Genomic DNA, 23545 nt, shown 5'->3' with positions numbered 1-23545 from the left:
CCTGTGAGAAGTTGGCCTGATATGTGATGTCCACTATTCTAGTGGGCACCCTGTATCAGTCCAAACAACCCTTATGGTGATGGTTGTAAAGTCAACCTTATAGACCAGCTATCCTAGTGGTAGCATGGACAAAGCAGTCTGAGGCTAAACTCAAAAGGGCATGTGTAGCCAGCTGTTTTACCATATGTAACCCCTTTAATACCAAATGAAAGGACACCACACAGGTTGTATATATAAAATATATATGTATTTATTACTAAATTAATCCTCTGAACTCTTTATGAGATCAGAGGCACAAGCACATAACAAGATACTCAATTATCATACAATTAGTTGCACAAAATACAGTAGAGCCCTAGGGGCACGTAAAAACATTTACTAAAATAGTGGTATGAGAACCACGTCACAAACAAAGGATAGGCCTAGGGCCAGGAGAATCGCTGGGGTTACGCTGTACTACCAAAGGATAGGGAGCAGGAGGCCCACGGGATGCGCGTGCAGTGTCTTTACACACACAGGAGTTACCATAGAGTTACAATGGGAACGAAAGAAATGGAAACTAGTTCTTTTAGGACACTTCCGAATGGACTAGGAGAAAGCTACTTGAAACTAGGACACTAGGATAGTTAATACCCACAGGAGTACCAAAAATACTCGCGTTACCTCACCCACAGGAAGCGAGTGCATAGGTGTCAAAGTGTGTTGGGTTTTGTCGCTGAATCCTATGGAGCCGTGAAGAAAGATGATGCAGGCGACCAGGAGGGAAGTGTCCGGTTGGATCCAAGGGTGGATCGAGGATGAAGAGTACCTGAAAGCCGACGGGACAGAGTCTGGGTCACTAGCCAGTGACCAGGAAGGAACCAGGAAGGAACCAGGCGATGTCGTGAAGCAATCAGGTGGTGTCGTGAAGCTTGTCTCTGCAGCCACGTAGACCAGGAGGTGTCCATAACAACCAGGAGCTGGATATGGACTGTCCCACAAAGGCTCTCGCTGTCAGCGGTGTTGGCTTCCGGATTGGAGTCAACAAGCCTTGGCAAAGGCAACCCACGCAGGAATCAAAGATGGCTTCTGGATCAGACCAGCAAGGTCTGATGGGCTTCTCCTTTTCAGGGAAGCAGGGGCCAGTCTTAAGCAACCAGACCAGTGGTGTAAATTTAAAGGTTTGTCGTCACAGAGGCCACTAGCCAATGGGCAAGTGACCGGACAGACGCATCAAGCAGGAAAATGCAGAAGGGCCCAATGCAGAACTCGTGGAGTGTGGAGGGCTGATCTTCGGTGCAGTTGGTGCTCAGGGAAGGGGCTTCTCAATCCCCAATGCACAACTTCAAGGGTGCCTCAGAAGTTGCACGGAAAGCAATTCGCTGGCTTTCCAAGATGGCTGATCCCACGTCTCTCGTCGCCTCCACGGGTCTCAGCTTTGCTGTGGCTGTGGATCGAGCTGTTGGAAGTTTGGAAGTCCAGGTCTTGTCAGGCTCTGTGCTCGGGCTCCGGCGGGAGCGTCGACAAAGCAAACCATTGTTCGCTTGATGGTGCCTGCTTACACAGGGTGGTCACTCCTTGACCACACGGGAGATTCTTCAGTTTTCTATCTTCAGGTAGAACGTCGGAGTTCCAGATTTCGTTTCAAGTTTCAGTCAGGAGAAATCTAACATCTTGGGATTCTGTCCTACCTATATACCAAATTTAGGGGCTGGATTACCTGCTAGGTCCCTCCTATGAGTGGGACCCAGGAAGGGGGTGGTTACACCCATTTCCCTTTGTCCAGTTTCACACCAGAGCTGGGGCTGGAGTGCCCCAGCACCGGTTTGAACCGGACTATGCGTGGGACACAATACAACATATATCCTGAGCTAACACCAAGAAAACTTTAAGTGTGATGAACAAATAACAAGTCGCTGTTTTCTTCTTTTTCTTCTTTTATTTCACGTGGTAAACGTTCTTAAAATTCTCTAGCCAATTCTCTAGCCGACACGTGTTTCGTCTGTAATGGTGTTTAGCCACAGACTTCTTCAAGGCTTTTTCTTCTCAGTTCAACCTGTGATAATCTTTTCCTGCCACCCCAACTATAATGTGTCGGGGGTTGGTTTTTCTGATAAAATCAAATCTCCGCGTTTTCCAGCCTGTTTATTAAGAGCTGTATGGTACTAAGTTCCAAATAAATATCAGTTGGGTATTTTCCTCCTGAGACGATATCTCGTCTTCATTCAAAAAGAGTCTCTGGCGTTGTGTGCCCCAGGCAGTGTCTCATTTCATTCAGCCCTCCCTGCCCCAATACACTATGGCCTGTCTGGGGTGGTGCTAGCACCTCCCAATACAGGAAACCTTTTGTCCAGGCCTCCCTCGCTGGAAGGACTCCCAGCAGCAGGAGGTCAGACTTGTGTCTGTGGCAGCAGCATCCATTTTGTGATGCTGAGGCTCTGGTTAACTTTAACCGGGATTAGTAGGAACAACATGTCTTCTCCCTCTAGAAGGGTGGAATGCTACCCCCGTCGCCAGAACTGGCAAGGGGGTAGTATTCCAAAGCGTTTGACACCTTACACAACATGTTTTGATAAAGCCAAACCAAAGTTAGCATTTAACCGCGAGGTTCATAATGCACTTAAGAGTATATGGTATGGCTATATCATAGAACAGCTATAGGGACATGGTTCCGAAAGCTGCAGACAGGCTCAGCTCATGCTAGAGCCTCATCTCACATAAAACCAAGCACTCTGCCTCCAGGATTGTTAAGGCCTGCCATAGGAGTGACTTATAGGTGCATATGTGTCTATATATAGTGGTAGGTATAGGAATACTATACCTAAGCAAGGGGTAATTACACGACCTTGCCCCAGCTGAGTGATCAGCCAGTTGTGTCAGTTCATCAGTTGGATCCACGGAGCATGAGTGGAACAGCCTGTGTAGAGCACGTACATATGTGTCGGAGCAGTCCTGGGCACATACAAAGAAGGAATGTGCCGAAACGGGTAAGTAATTAACCAATTGGCAAAGACATGGGAAGAATTTTAAAGCAGATGGTGGTGTAAATGTTTCAGTAGCAGGTACAGGCAGGGAGGAGGGGAAGCAATTGGTCTAAGTGCGCTCATACATGGCAGGGGCATGTCTAGGTGAGAACATGTGCGAATGTTTAAAGAGCAGGCATTGACATAGTGTGGGGATACCTTTTCTAGAATATTCATGACTTTAATGAAGCAGGCACCAACATGAAGCAGGAATCTTTACCTGACTGTAGAGTATGTACATAACCTGAATGGGTTGCGAAGGTGAGCGCAGAACAGGCACCTGGGTTACACCAGTAATCAAACCTGCCTGTCTGTAAAGCCTTCTTTAAACCCTGATGACTGCCCCTCTCTTGCGTCGCAGCCTGGCAAGATGTCCTGAATCGACACCACTCGCAATTTTAAAAGAGTTTATCACACAGAATATCATTAATTAATATCAACCCTCTTGAAATCTCTCTCAAGCAGTCTGTGTGAGGCTCTTCGACCTGTCACCCTCCTTTCATAATATTAAATGATTACATTAATAATGCAATTGTTCTACTTCAGAGAACCCACAATTTGGGTTGGATTATGGCATTTGCAGTAGTCGGCACACATAATTTGCAGATTAGCCCATGTCAGTGAAGGACAAGGGTTCAGGTGGAGGGAGGGTGGAAGTGGGGATGGCACGCGCCCGCTGCCTCCTCTTACAGTATTACGAGCAGGATTGTACAGTCGCTTATCCATAGGCAACGGTACCATTAAAAGACTTTAAAGAGCTGCCTTCTCGGTAGGAAGAAGAGCTGGTGGGGCAGCACTCTTCCGACAGTCTTCAGGTGTGTAGAGCAGACCCTTCCCGCCATGTTTCAGCCGAGTCACTATACTATGGTCTTAGGGTGAACTGGTCATGGCCAAGCCTCACAGCTAGAACATTGGGGCGAGAGTTGTCCCTGAGCGTGAGTTCTATTGGAAGGGTACGCTTTCAGAGTCGACTGTTGTATCTTCTGAAAGATAGCCGATACTGTCAAACACGATAACCTAATTGATCTCCTTGAAAACACGATGGGGTTGCCTGACCCTGTTCTAAACTGGTTCTCTTGGTTCCTTCAGAACAGATCCCAAAGCTTCAAGGTGAAGATGTGTAGTAGACACGAGTGTAGGTTTCTTAAAAGAGATGTTTATTCCAGAGCGAAGAGAGCCGTCCCAGCTGGCAGGTTTTAGTCAGACAGCAACTGCCTTGCAGGGAATGCTCACGGAGTGACATTCTCAGTGACACGAGATGGTTCAGATGATGTAATGGGACATGTCACCACACAATCCTTGTCCTATCCTGCACCAGTCACCCTGGGGGTTCCCCAAGGTTCAGCTCTCATGTGGTTTGAGAGCCTCCAGAAGCGCCAGCACCCTACTGCTCAAACCACAAAAATTCAAGAAAAAAAAGACCTACAGGCAAGCCTTCTCAGGTATGGCTCCGAGGATCTGGAGCTCACCCCCCCCCCCCCCCCCGCAGTCAGGGTGAACCATTCCACTGTCCTCTTAAAAAAAAAAGTCCAAGGGTTCCTGATGAAGACATTTCTGCCTCAATCTGGCTTCTCCATTTGATTCTGGGACCATAGCCATTGTCTTGTGGCCCAGCTGCCTGGCTTAAGTGAATGTCGGACATTTTTAGTCTGTGAATTTTTCGCTTTGTTGATTCTATATTGTTTGCTTGTTACCTTCTAGCTGCATAATCTGTAAAGTGCTCTGATACCCTCGGTGGTCATGTTTGCGCTATATAAAACTTTCTAAATAAATAAATAAATAGCCCCTTACTCCATGGCTTGTAGGTTACCTAAAGCAATGATATCGGATCGCTAGTGAGATTTGGGATTCAGATGTTTGACCATCTGCGATACATGGCACAGGTCCATCAAGAGCTCGAGCATTTGAAGTTGGGATGACAGCCTCTCCTAAATACCTCACAAATTCATTTGAGATGCATGTTTAATCACATCATCAGGGCATCTTATTGCTCAAGAGATCTCTGCAAATTTCAAATTGGTTAATTTCTAAAATAAAATACAGGTTGAGATATGTGGATCACATGTGAGACAGGACCTTCAAAAAATTAGTCATTGAATATTTTTAAATAAGTAACGCAGGAAGCACTTTATAATAAAAAAATCTGTTTGAATGAAATTATAGATATCTTTTGAACAAAATATACATACAACCAAAACTAAATGATGATCAAATATTCTGTTGTGGGTGAAAATGAATTTATTTTAAAAGGGACACCTAAGAAAGATCGTCTCTCGATGGTTTTGATAATTGCTAACTCTTTTTGTTTTTGATCAGCCAAGTAAATGATTTTCTGAGAAAGAAAGTAAAACAGCACATGCATGGAGTATGGGAGAGACTGTACATGAACCTTTCCCTGGCAGGATATCCTTGTCAGTGCCAGGAAAGCCTCGCAGGTGATAGTTTGCTTCAAAAATACACATAACACCTAAAACCAAGGTGGAAAGATATGTGGCTAACATTTTAAATGTATATTGCATCGAGGCAATGTTATCGGAGCAGTCACAATGTACCCCATAACTCTGACGACTGTAACTCCCTTAAGAATGTGTACGGTTGCGCGCAGATATTTGCTGACAGCTCATGACAGTACATAGATTGAATTATTTTACATGAATATTTACTAGGCCAGAAGTAAAAAGTTTCATCAAAATAAAATATATCTACCAGGGAACATTGCTGTAATCTGACCAGTGATCTCAATCTGAGAATGTATTTCCTCTCCTGTGCAAACTGCAATTGAACCTCTGAAAGAGTCTTGCAATATTGAATTTGTTATCTCTATTTCCAAATGATTACACATTAGTTAGTTTGCTCGGAATATTAAGGGCCCTGTTTATCAAAGGCGTTGCATCACTTTTGCACCATGCACTGTGGTGCATGTACGACGCAACCCCTATTTGCGATTTATCAAGCCGCGCCAGGCCACTTTGCGTGGCCACCAGTGGCTTGATAAATCAGGAGTGATGCAATGCAATGAAAATTGCGGTGTTCCATCACTCTGCCCTGAAAAGGCATTTCATGGATGTTGTGCGGATGTTCCCAAGCAACTACCATGGATTTTGACGCGTTCCTATATTCATCATCACTGGTAAACCGGGAAATGCACCAAAAAGCTGTGCCTTCCCAGTGGAGGCGTAACAAGGAGAAATATCGATACTCCTGCTTTCTTCCTCTTTCTAAGTGTGCTTCAGTTTGCAGCACACGCAGGTAGAGGAATATGCCTCTGGGATTAATTTTGTGAGGGAGGTGTTCCTTCCTGCACTAAAACAATCCTGCCTGCAACACAGGCACCTGGATTAGAACTAGGGGACTTTTAGATCGTATAGACAGGCTTTGCCTCAGGAAAGGGTACATGGAAACCGAGCTTAAATGAGTTATTTTGTAAAACAAAATCTTAATGGTAACTAAAGAGCAGTAGCGGCTGCTACCGGGCTCAGGTGGTGAGGCGGGAGCGGGGGCAGAGGTGGGGGGGGGGGGAGTTTAAAAACACACTTACATGTGACGGCCTTCCGCCACCTCTCCTCCGTTCTCTTCTTCCTGCTCCGGTCCTGCAGCAGGATACAGGAAGCAGCAGGAAGCACCCGGCTCCCAGGCTGCCGATAGCCAATCACATCACAACGCTGCAATGCAGCGATGAGATTGGTCTGAGCGCCATGGATCGGTGCTCAGCCAGGGAATGGGGGCCTAGGCATATTTTCCATGCAGGCTGTAATGCAGCCTGCATGGAGAATATGGGAAGTGCGCATGAATGTTTTGGGCGGCCCATGAGGGCTGACCAAACAGTCACGTGCACTTAGGAGTGGGCAAACCCCTCCTCCCCTGCTCCTCAGTCCTCAGAGCAGCCCAACCCACCCCACCCAGAAATCTGCTGCAGCAGAAGGAAACATAAAATGATGATAACGTGATTTTAAAAGATTATATAGATTACAGGTACAGTAAAATGAGAATCATCATAGGGTGATTTACATGCATTTTGATCATGTGTCTTTTTAGCATATTATAGACCTCCAGTAAGGAGTAATATATTGAGTTTATAGAGTTGCATTTTAAGAGAATTTATTTTGTTCCAAAGGAGGAGGTACTCATGAAAAGTCTACCAAAATGTACTTCAGTTTTTTTATTCTATGATTAATTGTCCTTTGACATAACATTGCTAAGAAAAGTTGAACAGTCCTAACTATCAATACGAAATTGCTTGCAGGTCAAAAATAATAATTTACAAATAATTTTATAGATGTTGTGTGTGCTGTTTATGACAAAAAAGATGAGAATATGTTGTTTAAAATTAGAGAATTGATTTTGTGTTTGAGATTGAATTAATAAATTATGTTTTCTACAAATCAATAATTATTCTGTAGATCTTGTGAATGGGAAATCATCTTAGCACTACACTGACACAAGGTTTATGTTTGAGCCTTCCTGTAACCCTCACTGGGGTCTCCACTGAAAACAATATTTCTTTATGCTTCAGGATTACCAGCACAGGGATGTGGCAATGCTGATTGGTGTTCCTATACTAAGATGGTGGACTGCACAAGGTCTATACACCAGCAGCTAAGATGATGTGCCCACTCTAAGATGGCGGACAGCACAAGGTCTTTCTACCAGCAAAGAGCAGCGGCTAAGATGATGTGCCCCTTCTAAGATGGCGGATGCTACAAGAGCTATCCACCAGTGGATGGCGGCAACAAGCTCCTGCTCCTGTTCTAAGATAGCAGACGGCACAAGATTTATCCATCACCACAGGGATGCGGCAGCACTGATGTTTCAATTCTAAGATGGTGGACCGCACAAGGTCTGTACACCGGCGGAAAGCAGCGCCAATGATGATGTGCCCATTCTAAGATGGCGGACAGCACAAGGTCTTTGTAGGAGCAAAGAGCAGCGGCTAAGATGATGTTCCCATTCTAAGATGGCGGACAGCACAAGGTCTTTCTAGGAGCAAAGAGCAGTGGCTAAGATGATGTGCCCATTCTAAGATGGCGGACAGCACAAGGTCTTTCTACCAGCAGAGAGCGACAGCGATGCTGATGTTCCTATTCTAAGTTGAAGAAAGTCTATCCAAGAGCGGGGGCAGCACTGAAACTGATGTTCCTGTTCTAAGATGGCGGTTGATCCAAGGTGTACCCACCAGCGTTCATTTCTAAGATGGAAGATTACAAAAGATATACTCACCAACTGGGGGCAGTAGAAATGCTGAGGTTCCTATTCCAATATGTTGGACAGCACAAGGTTCATCCATGACTGGAGGGCAGCAGCGAAGTTGATGTTCCTGTTCTAAAATGGCGGACAGCACAAGGTCTGTACACCAGCGGAAAGCAGCGCCTAAGAAGATGTTCCTAATCTAAGATGGCGGACAGCACAAGGTTTATCCATGATTGGAGGGCCACAGCGAAGCTGATGTTCCTGTTCTAAAATGGCGGTCAGCACAAAAGTTATCCATGATTGGAGGGCAGCAGCAAAGCTGATGCTCCTTTTTAAGATGGCGGATGATACAAAGTCTGTCTACAGCTACAGCTCAAGGCAACTGGAGGGTGAGATCTACTTTCCCAAAGCAATGAAGTTATTTAAGACACTGCATACCCAACAGACAGGGTTTTCGGTTCCCCTTTAGAGATGGTGCTTAAGAAGACACACCGCCGCGTGACAGATGGCATTCCGGATGCTATGCCATAATAGGCAATTTTGCTGGTGGCCTGGGGAAAGTCGTAAGTCTTCAGAGGGCCTCTAAATGAAGCTGAGAATGTGCTTTCATATTAGTTATTCTGCAGTGTGCCAAGAGCTATGCTTTACTATGTTAACTCTAATGTTCTGTGAGCCTGTGCAAGCCATCCCTCTTCAGAACACCTGGCGACGTGGGAGGGATGCCTGTACTGAGAGGCGCAGCAGGGACAGAGGAAAGAAGCCCCCCTGTATCTTTAATGCCCCCACCGGGCTCTGAGCCCCCGCGGTGCAGGGATCACGAGGCACTCTGTCTCAAGAGCACGAACATACCACTTACCGCATTACCGCCACTTCTCAAGGCACCCCAGAGCGCAGCCAATCACTGGCGTGCCTAAAATAGTTCATAACTTGTGCCATCCAGGGCTGTTTCAGAATTATACCTGGGACTTCAATGTTATTTCATCTCTGCTTTTGGAGACATTGTGTACAAAGCAGTACAACTTCCTAAACATTGAAGATCCACCAGTGAAACTGTTGTAAGGAGAACAAGTTTACAACACATCCTCCTCCTTTATCTAGAAAGGACTAATGACCGCAGATGGCCATGTTGCGAGAAGCACATGTTTACTACAGAAACATTATTAAAACAACATAAATACAATTCATCATTGAACAATAGAATATCTCATAATTTCTGTTAAAACCACAATAATCCTCCCAAATCTGCCATCTTGGTGACTAATAACTCTTTCATTGGGCGACAAATGCAGCCACATTTCCTAAAGATGGATCTTGGAATTAGTACACAATGCTCTTTAAACAAAGAGCAGTTGGGTAGAAGCTGCTTCACCTTGTATTTAACCTGTAACCCACAAGGCCACGCCCCTCCATCTCACTCATTGGTCCTCCTCCTGGGTTTACCCTGCCATTCGATCACATTAACTGTCCATCAATGGAATCTGTCAACAACCAGTTCTCTCCTTAAAATAGCAGGTCATGTGTTTGTAAAAGGGCCAACCAGGATAATCCATCATGTCACCCCCCTGGCCCAGCTTTTGAAAAGTTGGACTTTGGTGAACCGCCGAAGGCAGGCGGCTGCAGAATCCACGAAGGCTTCATGTTAGGAAGTCCTGTGGCAACAGCCTGGCATGGGGTAGCTGGGCATTGGGTCAAACTGGGAGCTTCTGAATTTATCGATGCCTTCACGAAGCCAGACAGCTGGGCGGCTCTTTACCGACCCTACCGCCTGCTGAAAAAGTCTCACAATATCCGGACTCACTCATCGACATGTGGTAGTTGGCCGTCTCGTTCTCACAAGTCTCCTGACGGCCTCTGCCAAACATTAGATTTAGGGCACACAACGTCCTGACCAGTGGCTTCGACTTCTTCTGATGCTCCATCCACCACTGAGGTTCCATCAGCCATGGAAGGGTCTCCTCTACACAATCCATGATGGTATTGTGATGAAGATGCCTTAAAGGGTTTTCAAAACTCAATCCGGATTCTCTGACTTTGGGACTATCTCTGGTAGCCCTTTACCTTGCCATGGATTTTGAACTCCTCTTGTCTTGCTTAATGGGGCACATTTTATCTCTTCATTTATTAAGTGGATTTTCCAACTTTGTATCTCCCTGTGGCAGTCCCAGATATATCACAAGCACTAGGCACTGAGACTGCACAATAGAAAACATTTTCTGGGAAGTCACTAAAAATCTCCCTTTGAAGTAGAAAAAAATGGGAAAACCAATTAAAAAGTAGCATTAAAAACCCTAATTTTTACAAAAAACGCAGACATTTAAATCTTCTTAACTCTATAGGCAATTTGCTGGGCTATATTGAGATTTTGTAAGAAAATGTGTGACATGATACAATGTATTGAGGTTTCATACATGTGGTTTGTGAGGCCTGTCCTATAAAGAGTCCCTGGTGATCTGAACATCGGATACATTTGTCTCTACACCTTCATCTTTCTCCTGCTCTCTGTTGGGCTACCTGCCACATAAGCATGTTACGCATGGATCGCCTCATCTCCTAAAGCTTGTAGTGATCTACTAGCGGGCCTGCAGCACTGAATGTGCCGCCCATGTAGCCCTTTAAACATGTCCAATGCCTGCCATTGCTGCCTGTGTGTGCAGTTTTAAAGTGACTTTTTGACCTGGCAAAATAAACCGTATGCCAGTTCTAAACCTTTCTTTTTAATACATATATGTCACCTCTAGGATAGGCCCTAGGCAGCCCACAGGGCAGAGTTCCGTGTATTTAAAAAGTGGGACATGTACTTTGAACTTTTACATGTCTTGGTAGTGAGTTATTTTTCACTACTGCAAGGCCTACCTCTCCCATAGGATAACATTGGGTTCATATATTACATTTAATAAGCGATAGCTTTCAATTGGGAGCAGGTAGGAATATCGAGTATGGTGTCTAAAGGATTGTAATTAAAAGCCCTCTTTAATGGTAAATCTAGATTTTAAGTCACAATTCTGAAAGATGCCACTTTTAGAAAGTTGACATTTTCCTGTTCCAAGTATTTGGTGCCCATAGCCTGTTCCTGGGTCACATGACTGGGTGTAGTTGGCAGTTGGACTTTGTTTATTACTCTCAGACAGCCACTCAAGAGAGGGATTACGTGTGCCTGGACTAGTCAGGATGGGGGGCAGAGGTGGGCACAGCCCCACTTGCAACTAAATAGGTGGTGCCCTCTCTTCACACCAGGGACTTCTCACCACTACATTGTTCATGCAGTCAGCTCGGAGCCAGGGCAAGTGAGTCAGGAAACTACAAGGACTTCAAATCGAATTCTTTAGAAACTTCTCCTACTTTCAAGTGGGTACCAGATATAAATAGTGGACCCTCAGATCTAATTCTTCAGTACACCTCTGGACCTGCGGAAGACTTAGGACTGCTGTGCTGCTCTGCAAGAAGGAATGCAACTCTGTTGCCCTTCTGCCCTGCTACGTGAGTGAAGGACTGGACCTGCTTCTTGATTCCAGGATCACCAGAGTGACTCCAAGGGCCAGTTGGCTGACCACCTGATCAGAATCCTCGGGGACAGAACAGGCTCCAGCCACCTTGGACCCAACCCCTTGAGTCTGCTGTGAGTGTTGTCTGACAAGTGATGCCATCCCAGTCCCAGACCCTTCGAAGTAGACCTGAAGGTGCTCTGCCAGTCCAGCTGTGGTCCTGTGGGCATAATGATGCAGCACGATGCATCTTCTTGCAGCTCGTGTTTGGAACGGCCACTATGCAATGCAACCCCACGGATGACTTTGCATCACAGCTCACAGTCTCCTTGAAACTGCGCGACGAATACCCGACACAGGTCTTCACATCGAAAGCCCCTCATCAACAGCATCCTCGATGATGACGCAGTACTCCACATCGCAAGCCCTGCAACTTCTTTCGAACCAGCTGGTGCATGATGCATCTTCGATGCAGGACTTAGCATCACAAGTCTCTTGTTGATGGCGTCCTCGACGATGTTGCTGGACCTTGCATCGCAGCTCCTCTGAACCACTGCTGTTCAAAGCATCTTCGACGCAGGATCTTGCAATGCTCCAAAACCAGGATTTAAGGGTCTAGTTTAGTCTGTAGATCCAGCCCGCAATCCATCAAGGTCAGCCTGAACTTGTGACTTTGTACCAGTCTGGCATGACCAGATAACCACAGTTGGCGCTTTTTGCTTCTAGGCACTATTTGTACTTAAAACTTTAAAATTGTATATCTCTGATTCTACTGAATGGATGTTTACCTTTTTGGTCACAAATAATTTTTTTTTTTTTTTTGTGTGTGTAGGTTTTACTCTATTATTGTTCCCAAGGGCTCCATAAATACTATATACGTTTCCTCTAAGTTAAGCCTGACTACTTTTGTGCCAAGCTACCAGATGGTGAAGAACACGTTTATTTGGGGATTGCTTGTGTTTCGCTCTGACAGAGATTGTAGTTGCTGCCTGAGTAGGGATTCACCTTCCTCCTCAACCAGTAACCCAATTTCCAACAGTCCCAATTACAATTTCCGGGACCTGGATTTCCCTAGTGCGGGAACTCAGGACCTGGATTTATCGGCATGAAAATCCAGACAGTGAAATCACACTTGGACTGTGCTGGGTCCCCGGAAGCTTGTCTCCTTTCTGGTGAAGAATTGGCTTGGTAGTTTGGTCTGCCCTGTTCCCATGATGCACTGGGCCAGGGACAGACTAATTTGCATATAGCCAGGTTCTGAGCTGGGATGGGGCAGTGAGCTAAATAACGGTGATGGATCAAGCCCTGATCTTTGGACTGGGTAAGAGTGGTCTGCTTCATTCAGACACTCTGTTCATCACCACCCCCTTTTCTGAATCATTTTTGGCCACTATAGGTGTGGCAGGGTATACTCAGACATGAGTCCCTTGCTCACTGCTCCATCAGGATTCAAGCAAGCCGAAAAAAATGGCCGACGACGCCTGAAATGGCAGAAACCGGTCCCCGGAAGCTTGTCTCCTTTCTGGTGAAGAATTGGCTTGGTAGTTTGGTCTGCCCTGTTCCCATGATGCACTGGGCCAGGAACAGACTAATTTGCATATAGCCAGGTTCTGAGCTGGGATGGGGCAGTGAGCTAAATAACGGTGATGGATCAAGCCCTGATCTTTGGACTGGGTAAGAGTGGTCTGCTTAATTCAGACACTCTGTTCATCACCACCCCCTTTTCTGAATCGTTTTTGGCCACTATAGGTGTGGCAGGGTATACTCAGACATGAGTCCCTTGCTCACTGCTCCATCAGGATTCAAGCAAGCCGAAAAAGGCCGACGCCTGAAATGGCAGAAACCGGTCCCCGGAAGCTTGTCTCCTTTCTGGTGAAGAATTGGCTTGGTAGTTTGGTCTGCCCTGTTCCCATGATGCACTGGGCCAGGGACAGACTAGTTTGCATATAGCCAGGTTCTGAGCTGGGATGGGGCAGTGAGCTAAATAACTGTGATGGATCAAGCCCTGATCTTTGGACTGGGTAAGAGTGGTCTGCTTAATTCAGACACTCTGTTCATCACCACCCCCTTTTCTGAATCAGCTGTGGTCCCCGGCATGCACCTAAACCTCCAGCAGGGCAACTGGTGAGAGGTTATTTTAAAAGGTCAGTCATGTGACCTTCACGATGTATCGTATAAGGCAAACAGTATGGCCACACAATAGGGTGGTGCATTTTGCACAGGGAAGGGTTACCCCCACATGCATTAGAACCTCACCCACCGAGGTGGCGTGTTCCATCGCTAGGTCTCCGCACTCCAGCACAGGCTGGTAATGTCTGCATAGACTCCTACTCAAGAGCACGTTTGTCGCTAGCCAACGTTGCTCCATCCTCAATACAGCCTTGATTGACAGAAAGAGGCAAAGACCCATGAGAAGAATTAAGAGGACCTAGCTGGTCCCCGGGTAAGATTAAAAGTATAGCGGATAATAGAGGTAGATATTATCCTGCTATGCAAGCCATCAACATGTTTCGCCCAATGTTTATTTCCGCATGTGTCACTGACCTTCATCAGAACATGGCTCCCCCAGATCCACCCACTTTGACCTATTTATTCTAGATGGGGAATCACATTGTGGTGGAAAGGGAGCATGAAATGTGAAAAAAATATCTCAAAATGGTAATTTAAAAAACCAGACCAGTGATATTCTCTGCCATCTGGTTCGGCCCCCCATCTCGTTTGAAAGCGGCCACATGGAGGGGGCCTCTGGGATCTTTGTTATTATACACCACCTATGTGATAGGGTCATCGGCTGCCCGGGCTGATGACCTCAAAGACAGCATCCACCCACTTTTGGATGTGTGTGTGTGTGAGGGGGTGTCCAGCGAGGGGGGAGGCTGGGCAGGATGTTACCCGTCCGGGGGAGCATTACAATCTTCCCTCGTGCCTTGGTAGAGGGCAGCCCAGGTGATAGGTCCAATCTGCCCTGAATGACATTTCTAATGTAAGTTTGAGGCCCGAAGTCTCTGACAGGTGAGATCAGATGGGTGGCGGAAATTTGGGCGTGATCGCTGGATCACTTTCATGTGTGTGGAGCGAACCCCACCTGGGAATGTTAGTCTCAGTAACCTGTAATCAGGCTGTAATAGGCAGGGACATCTTAAGGATTTTGGGGGCCCTGGGCCAAACATATTTTCTGATAAGTGAAGTCTTGTTTTGATCAGCAAGGACATTTTAATGGATGTTGCATGCTGTTGAAAAGCCTAAACACAACGGAGCAGATTTACAAGCCCCTTGCGCCTCATTTACGCCACCATTGCGTCACTTTTGTGACGCAGCGGCGGTGCAAATCCTGTGCCATGGTGAGGTGTACTTACAATGTGACGCATCTGGGAGATGCGTCACGCTGTAAAGCCCTGTGCCAGAAGTAGGCTTTCCGCCGCAGGAACGCCTCCTAAAAGTGGCTGAGTGAAATCTACAAGATTTCACTCAGTCACTTTTGAGCCCATGCTGCGTCATAACCCTGCGCCTGCCTGAAGCAGGCGTAAGGATTGGTGCAGCTTTAACTAGATAGGGCCCCCCAGATCATTGCTGGAGCTGCGTCGCGCTTGCGTTCATTGCATCCTCCTATCCCCAGCCCCCCTTCCCTCCCCCCCCCTCCCCGCACGTGGCCTCTTAACTCGTAATGGAACTGTGTCCCGTATGGGCAATGTATAACGCCAGCAGAGCAAGAGGCAACGGCCTCTGCGGCCCAGGTTTCATTTTCCTGTTTTTGTGCCTGTTGTTTTGTATTTTCTGTTAAAAATGCAAGACTACAAGTCCCAGAATGCAAAAGAAACCCCAACTGACTAAACCCCTCCCCCCTGGCCTGACTCAGCCTGACGGTGGCATTCGAAAGCAGGTCTTATAAAGGGTTATTTTCAGCCACATGCATTTTGATGAGCTTTGCATTCACACCGTGAGCCATACATTCGCTCTCTCGCTCTTCACACGAGTGACGCTGCTGTACTTTCCCTTGTGTATGAGTCGTGGTGGCCGCTTTTCCCAGAGCATGAAGGACGCTGCAGGCGCTGCGCCCGTGATCTGAGGCGAATCTGTGTCTTCACTGCGTCCTGTCGCGCGCTCTGTCCTTTCAAACCTATCTAATGACGCGCGGCCATGATGTGCTGATGGAGTTCAGATCTGAGGCCACAAATGCTAGACTTTATAACCCTCTTCACAAGTCTTTCGATTTTTGGGGTAGCAGGAGTTTGTTTGCGGCAGTTCCCCCAGCCCTGGGCTGAAAGCTGCGGTCAGTGTCTGGCTGCTCAGAGCACGTGGAAAGCGTTAGTGGGAGGGTCGGAGCAGAGCTTAATTTGAGCCGGTGGTTCCCGAGGCCCGGCCCCTTTACTTAAGCACTTATGCCAGTCTTCCACGTGGTGGCGGCGGTGTTTAAATAATTTACAGAAAAGCACAACTAAAGGTGGTTATTAATTCAATATAGATAAATAAAAACGAATCCCTGCTGTCCAAGTCTTTCTTGAAGCCGGCAGGGGCAATAGATGGTGCGAGCTGCGGAGACCTCCTGACGAGGGCCCGGGCACTTATTGTATGACAAATTAAGCACTGGGTCAGAGGGGGCGGGTGATGGGGGAGGGAGCTGCCGGCTGGGGGGCTGGTGGGGGGTGAGCCTGGGCTGGTTTCAGCCTGTTGGGGGAGCAATGTCTGCCCCCCCACCTCTTGTAGCACCGGGAACGGTCCAGTGAATTCTGGTGCAGAGTTATAGGGTCTGGCGTTTGTGGACCCAATAATGGTGACCCCAAAACCCTTGGGGGCAGATTTACAACTTCTGGCGCATCTCTGCTAATCAGTAGAAATGCGCCAGAAGAGTTGTGACACATCTGCCCACCCGTGCGCCACCACTGATGCACCACATTTACAATGCGGCGCACCGTGGCGCACGGATGGGCCAATGTGTGACGCAGCCCCCGGCGAAAATGCGGCGCATTGCTGGAGTCACGTTGCAAGGCCGACGCAGCTCCAGCAACGCTCTGGGGGCGCTATCCTTAACATGCTGCGTCAATCCTTACTCCTGCTTCAAGCAGGCGCAGGGTTTTGACGCAGCATGGCCGTAAAAAAAACCGTAGTGAAATCTTGTAGATTTCACTCAGCCACTTTTAGGAGGCGTTCCTGCACCGGAACGCCCCATCCTGTGCGGGAACGCCCACATGTGGCGCCGGGCTTTACAACGTGACGCATCTTCGTAGATGCGTCACGTTATAAATACCCCGCAGCATGGCACTGGCTTTGCGCCACTGCTGCATCACAAAAGTGACGCAAAAGCTGCGCAAATGTGCTGTACGGGGCTTGTAAATCCACCCCTACGGATGGAGGGTGGCAGATTTCCACCCGGAGTTATCCATCTGGGTTGAATTCCACTTCTCGTAATGAGGACATTAGTCTTCAAAGAAGCACTTAAAGTGCATGATTTTTAAGGTTGTCCCTGTGTTCATCGGGCACCAGAGCGAAGGGCAACTTTAGGTTAATATTTATATTCATATTTCTGGCAACACTGGTGGTGATTGACAGCAGGTGGAGGGTCAGTGAAGAGGGGCCCCTCTAAAAGGGCCCCTGGACACCACTGAGGCAATGTCTTCCTTCTGTATATGTCACTGCATCTATCTGTATAAAGTCCCCTAAACACCACTGCGGTGCGGCCACTGGGGGCAATGTCTACCTTCTGAAAGGCTTTGTTTTACATTTAAAATGTAATGTAAATGTAAATGTAAATGTAAATGGATTTGTACAGCGCAAATCACCACTGGTTTCTAAGCGCTTGCTTAGGGAACCCGTCCTGGTATTCCCCTGTGAGATACCCCAGCAGGGTATCCGCAAGGTGAAAGCCAGGCATCCCGCCGCGAGGGGCCGTTGTGGAGATTAAGCAATCTATTGCCCAGAGTCGCAGAGTGTGAACCCATGAATCGATTAGGCACCGGAGCGAGAATTATCGAGTCCACGGACATTTTAGGACTCAAGACCCCGCCGAGCCGGGAATTGAACCCTGGTCCCAGGCTGACCTCTGCTTCCAGGTCTGCCTCCTCTAACCAGTGAGCCACACTTCTCCACAACCAGTGAGCCACACTTCTCCTAATGCTTTCAAGAATCCTGGGCTCTTTCCCCTAAAATGAATGGGGTAATAATTAAACCTATTCTGAAGAAAAACAGTCCCTCAGACCCCAAAACTATCATCAAAATACTCTGATTCACTTGGGGCCTAAAATATTTGCAAAACTGCATCTTCGGACTCTGAAGGTCGGATTGATATCAATGGGGCCGATTCACAGAACTAACTTAAGACAAAATCCTAAACTTACTACTTTTGGTATTCACAGAAGTTAGGATTTTGTCCTAAGTTTGTTTTAAGAATAACTTAAGACAGACTTCAGACAGACTTAAGACAAAATCCTAACTTAAGACTGTCTTAAGTTTGTCTTAAGTCTGTCTTAAGTCTGTCTTAAGTCTGTCTTAAGTTTGTCTTAAGACAAACTTCAGACAAAATCCTAACTTTACTACTACTAAATGCCGTCTGTGAATACCAAAAGTAGTACGTTTAGGATTTTGTCCTAAACTAGTTCTGTGAATTGGGCCCGATGAGTTGATACCTGTATGTTAGAATTGGGTGTCTCTGGTTGGCACAGGTATGCACTTGTGCCAACCAGGGACCCTCTCCTCTAGTCAGGGCACAGGACTACTATTAGAAATAACCCCTGCTCACTCTCTAGGTGGCGTGGCGCGAGCAGACAAGGCTAATCCCCAGAGAATGTATAAAGTCCACATTTGTAAAGCGCACAATCACCCGTAAGGGTCTCTAGGCGCTGGGGGCCGTCGTGAAGATTAAGCGAGCTATTGCCCAGAGTCACATGGTGCTGGGCTAACCTGCCGCCGGAGCCGGGGATCGAACCGTGGTCCCCAAATTCCAGCGTCAGTCGCCCTGGCCGCGGCGCCACACCTCTTCGCTGTATGGTTAAGCATTTGTAATAATACACACAGTAACTAATCAACACACTATATAGAGACACAAGGCTGATCTTATGTAAAAATATAGTTCTTTATATTTAGACTTTCAAGCAGGCTTAGCTTACAGGCTTAATAACTTTCAAACTGTTCCATTAACTTTAAAAGCGGTTCCACAATACTTAAATGCAGGTTTTCAGTTCTCTTAGCGATGTTTTAAAACATGTTGTGCGCTTCGTGGGGCTTCTGTGCGCTTCGTAGGGCTCCTGTGCGCTTGGTTCGGTTTGAACGGCAAGACCTTCCCGAATCTCACACGCCTTGCGGTACGCCGCGTATGGCACGGCCGGTATACACAGGGGGGTACGAGTCATAGCACTCTGGTGCGACTCGTACCACGTTTGACAACAAAGGCTTTCAAGATGAGGTGCGCTTCGCGGACACTTCAGTCCGGGGCGCAGCGTACAGGGCGACATGTGGCACAGTACCTTTGGGGTTTTCAGAGTTCGATGCGGGCGATGCTGGGCCAGGCGTCCTACGTCACGGTGCCTTCCTGATGCGGGGCGAGCTACAGCTCGAGGGCTCAGCAGTCACGGTGCGTTCAGGCCAGCGATGCGTTGTAGGGGAGACTTGGGATGCAGCGTAGGCTTCGATCTTGAAGGAGGAAGCGGTGGACGGTGAAGCAGGGTGCGGTGCGATCCCAAGTACGGGACGGGCACCAGCCGCACTACGCGCCGCAGCTGCTCAATCACAGCAGCGGGGCACGATCAGCAGGACGCCACACGGGGAAAGCGAACACAGGAAGGTGTCAGTCTTTACGATGCGAGCTGCGGCTCGGAGGCCACAGAGTCGCGGTGCTCGGACCGGACGGGTCCTTTCTTGCATTGCGAGCTACGGCTCTGAGGGGCACAGTCACGGCGCTCGGGTCACGCAGGGCTGACCGTTACTTTGCAAACGGTGATGCAACCAAGCAGAAGTTGCGTTGCTCGGCAGGACGGGAGTGTGCACAGGCGTTACAGAGTGCGCGATGACTGGGCACAGCACACTCAACTTTCAGTGGGCAGCACTGCAGGGACAGACAACACCAGCAGCAGCTTCCCCTTCAGGGGGGTAGTGCCCAATGTTCCTGGGGCGCTGTTCAGGGGGCAGGCTCACACGCAAGCCCTTGGAAATTGTTCACAAGAATGCACAAGTTAAAATAAATAAAGTCTTTCTCAGTCTTTGTCTTCTCTCCTTCTTGCAGCAAGGCACCCACCACAGGCCAGTCTCTCAGGCTAGAGACAGTAGTCCTCCATGCAGCTTTCCCAGGTCCTTCTCTTCGGGCAGAGTTTCTTCTTGGTGTAAACAGGATCTACTTTCTTAGGAGCAGGGCTCCTACATTTATACTGAAAATCCTTTGTTCTTGCAGGCCAGGGGGCCTGAGCCTGGTTCAGCCCAGTTTTGGAGCACTTTGTTTTGGTGACTCTGGCTTTTTGTTTCAGTGAGCAGGGCAGAGACATTAGACGTTCCGCAGGAGGTGGAGCCAGCATTGCGGTGGCAGAGCACAGCCCTATTCAGAGTCAAGGGGCACCCTCCCACCTATCCTGGGGTTAATCCCTCTATTCACCACCTGGCTGCCCAGACTGTCTCCTGGAATTCCCCAGCCCTGTCACTCACAGAAACCAGACAGCAGATACACATCCTAGCAGAGGCGGGCTGAAATGGTCAGGCAAGCAAATGCTGACTTTCTAACAGTAGTATTTGCAAACACAGGATATTAAAATAAAGTTTACTTAAAGAAGTATTTTATTATTCTGAGTTCAGGCATACTAAACTTGACTTTCTACCATGTTCCCTGAGCCTGCTGGGATTATAGAGTGTAATAATTCCAGCAGCCCATTCTGGCCTATGAGAACAGGTAGCCTTACAATAGTGAAAAACGAAAATGGCTGTAATTCACTATTAGGACATGCCACACACATCAGAGCATGTCCTACCTTACACTACAATGCACCCTGCCGTCGGGCCTACCTTAGGGGTGACTCACAAGAAGTAAAGGGAAGGTTTAGGGGCTGGCAAGTGGGTGCACTTGCGCAGTCACCATGACAGTACCAGACTGCACGCAGGTTCTGCAATGGCAGACCTTAGATACATTTTACTAGGCCGCTTCTGTGGGTGGCACAACCAGTGCTGCAGGCCCACCAGCAGCATTTGTATTTACAATCCCTGGCACTCCTGGTGTACTTTACTGGGGGTCTAACAGTAAACCAAATAAGCCAATCATGGAAACCAATCAATGTATACACTTTTCATAGTGAGCACTTGCACTGTGGCACTGATTGGCAGTGGCGCAGTGCCCTGAGCAGCTAACACCAGCAAAACACATGAGGCACATCAGCAAAAAGTGGAAGGGAGACTCACGCCAAGGTGCCAGGTCTAATACTGTAGATCAAGGTGGTTTCAAAGAGGAGCTTTCAACAGTAGATCACTGCTTCAGTCTGTAGGTGGTGGGACGTACCGCAATGAAACCTCGAGAGAACCTATGTTGTTGCCTCATTGATTTCCGATCGGTCATTGACCTCGTTAATAGAGGATGTTATGGGAGAAATGAAGCGCTGCGAACATTCTCAGGAACCCATTAGCTGTGCTGAAGGAGTCACACCAAGGGAACTCGACCAAGGCTGAGCTAGATAAAAATGGAGCTCCCGCATGTAAAATCCCAATTTAAACTTGCCTACGGCAGGGCGGGCGGCGTACCTGCCCCTGTGCTGCACGCGACTTATCGTGACCATTCGCCTGGGGTCCTACAAGATTCACATTGATTTTCCCCAAAGATGGAAGGAAGGCACATACCTTGCTTATCATATGCAAATGGCCTTGAGGTTTTTTTAGATGTGATGTAAGTGGCGCATCAAAGAAAATTATATGCATTCAGTAACTATTCTAAAGCAAATGACTTAACAATAAAATAGAGAACATTAATATCTAGGTGATGGGGAAAAAAACAGTCCCTTTAGATGGCTCGTAGATGATGACCGTGGATGAAACCCTCTATTATAAACAGGGCTCACGGTTTTCAGGTACCTATTTTGTTGTCGTTTCCATCTGTATTTATCCATATTTATTATTTGCTAATATTGTCTGTATTTATCCATACTTATTTTGATCTTTGTGAAAAAATGAGGCTGAAAAGTATATATTTCTACATTTATTTAACCGATAAATATGCACGCATGCTTGAATGTCTGCCCGGTTTCACCTGCTGAAGATAAACGAAAGCCCTTATATGAAAATATGCAAATTTCACTATCAACCTTATGTATATTTACTTCTGTTAAAAACTCTTTACTAAAATCCCTTTTTTTTTACCCCCCCCTTCCCCCCTTTCCTATCAACCCACACAGCTATTGGCTTGGCAGTCATGGAAGACAGAATTTAGAATTACTCAAAAAACAACCCAGTTTCCGTTCTCATCCTCTTTTTTAAAATAAATACAGACACAAAAATAAATGTTTTCTGTCTGAATTCAACCGTAAAAAATCAGTAAAAACGGGAAACAGGGACTCCTAACTATAAATACCTGGGTATCCTGGTCAATAAAAAATTACAATGTAAAATGGACTCGGACATCTTAAAAACCTAGGCACTAACATCTGTTGGGGGGGGTGTTAAAGAAATTAAAAAGGGACTTTGGTGGCCGCTCAATAGTGCTAGTGTTCACTGCTTATAAATCTCTGATGGCTCCACAAATGCTACGTGGGGCAGAGATCCGAGACCAGGGGATGACGCGCCTGCTCCTACCTAGCTGCGAAGACATGGAACGAGCTACCCTTTCATCTACAGACCTCCCCATCTCTTCCAGAGTTTCGAAAGTCCCTAAAACTTGGTTATTTGGCTCATGAACTGAACCCAGGCGCCTGGATACCCTCTCGGGTGACAAGAAGCACTTTACAAATCTACTGATTGATTGAGTAATTGAAGACTGAGAACAAATAGAGGGTACACGTCTTGAAACCCTCCGGGGCCCTGCTCCCCCCCGCGGACGCTCATGCTTAGTGTCTGTCAGTCGCTGCCCTAGTTTGCTGCTCATCTTTTTATTGCCGGGGGTCTCTTCACACACACTGTGAGTGGGTATAGAGAATAGCAGAGCAGAGACCAAGCGAGTGACTTCTGAGAGGGAGAAGAGGCACTTGACACACTCAGTGAGCTGGCACAAAGAGTGGCAGAGCACAGAGAGGGGGGGGAACTTTATGCACATGGTCAGTGGGCACAGACAGTGGAAGAGCATAGAGTAGGGCAGGGGGCACTTCACACGCACTGTGAGTGTGCACAGAGGGTAGCAGAGGGGGACGGGGCTCTTCACACACACACAGTGATGGGCATAGAACTTGGGTGGCAGAACACAGAAATGGTGAGGGGGCTCTTCACACACGCATTGAGTGGGCACAGACAGCGGCAGAGCACAGAGAGGGGGCACTTCACACATGGTGAGTGGGGACAGAGGGAGATGGGTAATTTCACATTTACGGTGAGTTGGCACAGCAAGTGGGTAACTACTAAAAGAGAGATGGGGCACTTCACACACTCAATGAGCTGGCACTGAGAGTGGCAGAGAGGGAGAGGGGTCACTTCACACACAAAGTGAGTTGGCACAGGGAGTGGCAGATCAAAGAGAATGAGAGGGGACATTTCACATACACTAAGTGTGGACACAAAGAGAGACAAAGCACAGAGAGGGAGAGGGGGCACTTCACACACACAGTGAGTTGGCACAGCCAGTGGCAGGGCACAGAGTGGTATAGGGGGATCTTCACACACACAGTGAGTGGGCACAGAGAGCGGCAGAACATAGAGAGTAGAGTGGGCACTTCACACAAACTGTGAGTGGGCCCAGAGAGTGGTGGGGCACAGAAAGGGAGAGGGGGC

General features: G+C 47.5%; 1 protein-coding gene across 1 annotated transcript in view; it reads right to left on the bottom strand.

The window, feature by feature from the left end:
* LOC144791628 (transmembrane protein 132D-like) overlaps positions 1 to 23545 on the bottom strand; it is a 484045-nt gene that overhangs the window by 257877 nt on the left and 202623 nt on the right. The gene's annotated exons all lie outside the window — the stretch shown is intronic.

This window comes from Lissotriton helveticus, chromosome 11, assembly GCF_964261635.1.
Source record: "Lissotriton helveticus chromosome 11, aLisHel1.1, whole genome shotgun sequence".
Taxonomy (NCBI): Eukaryota; Metazoa; Chordata; class Amphibia; order Caudata; family Salamandridae; genus Lissotriton; species Lissotriton helveticus.
Note: the sequence above shows the minus strand (reverse complement) of the source record. Positions and strands in the feature narration are given on the sequence as shown.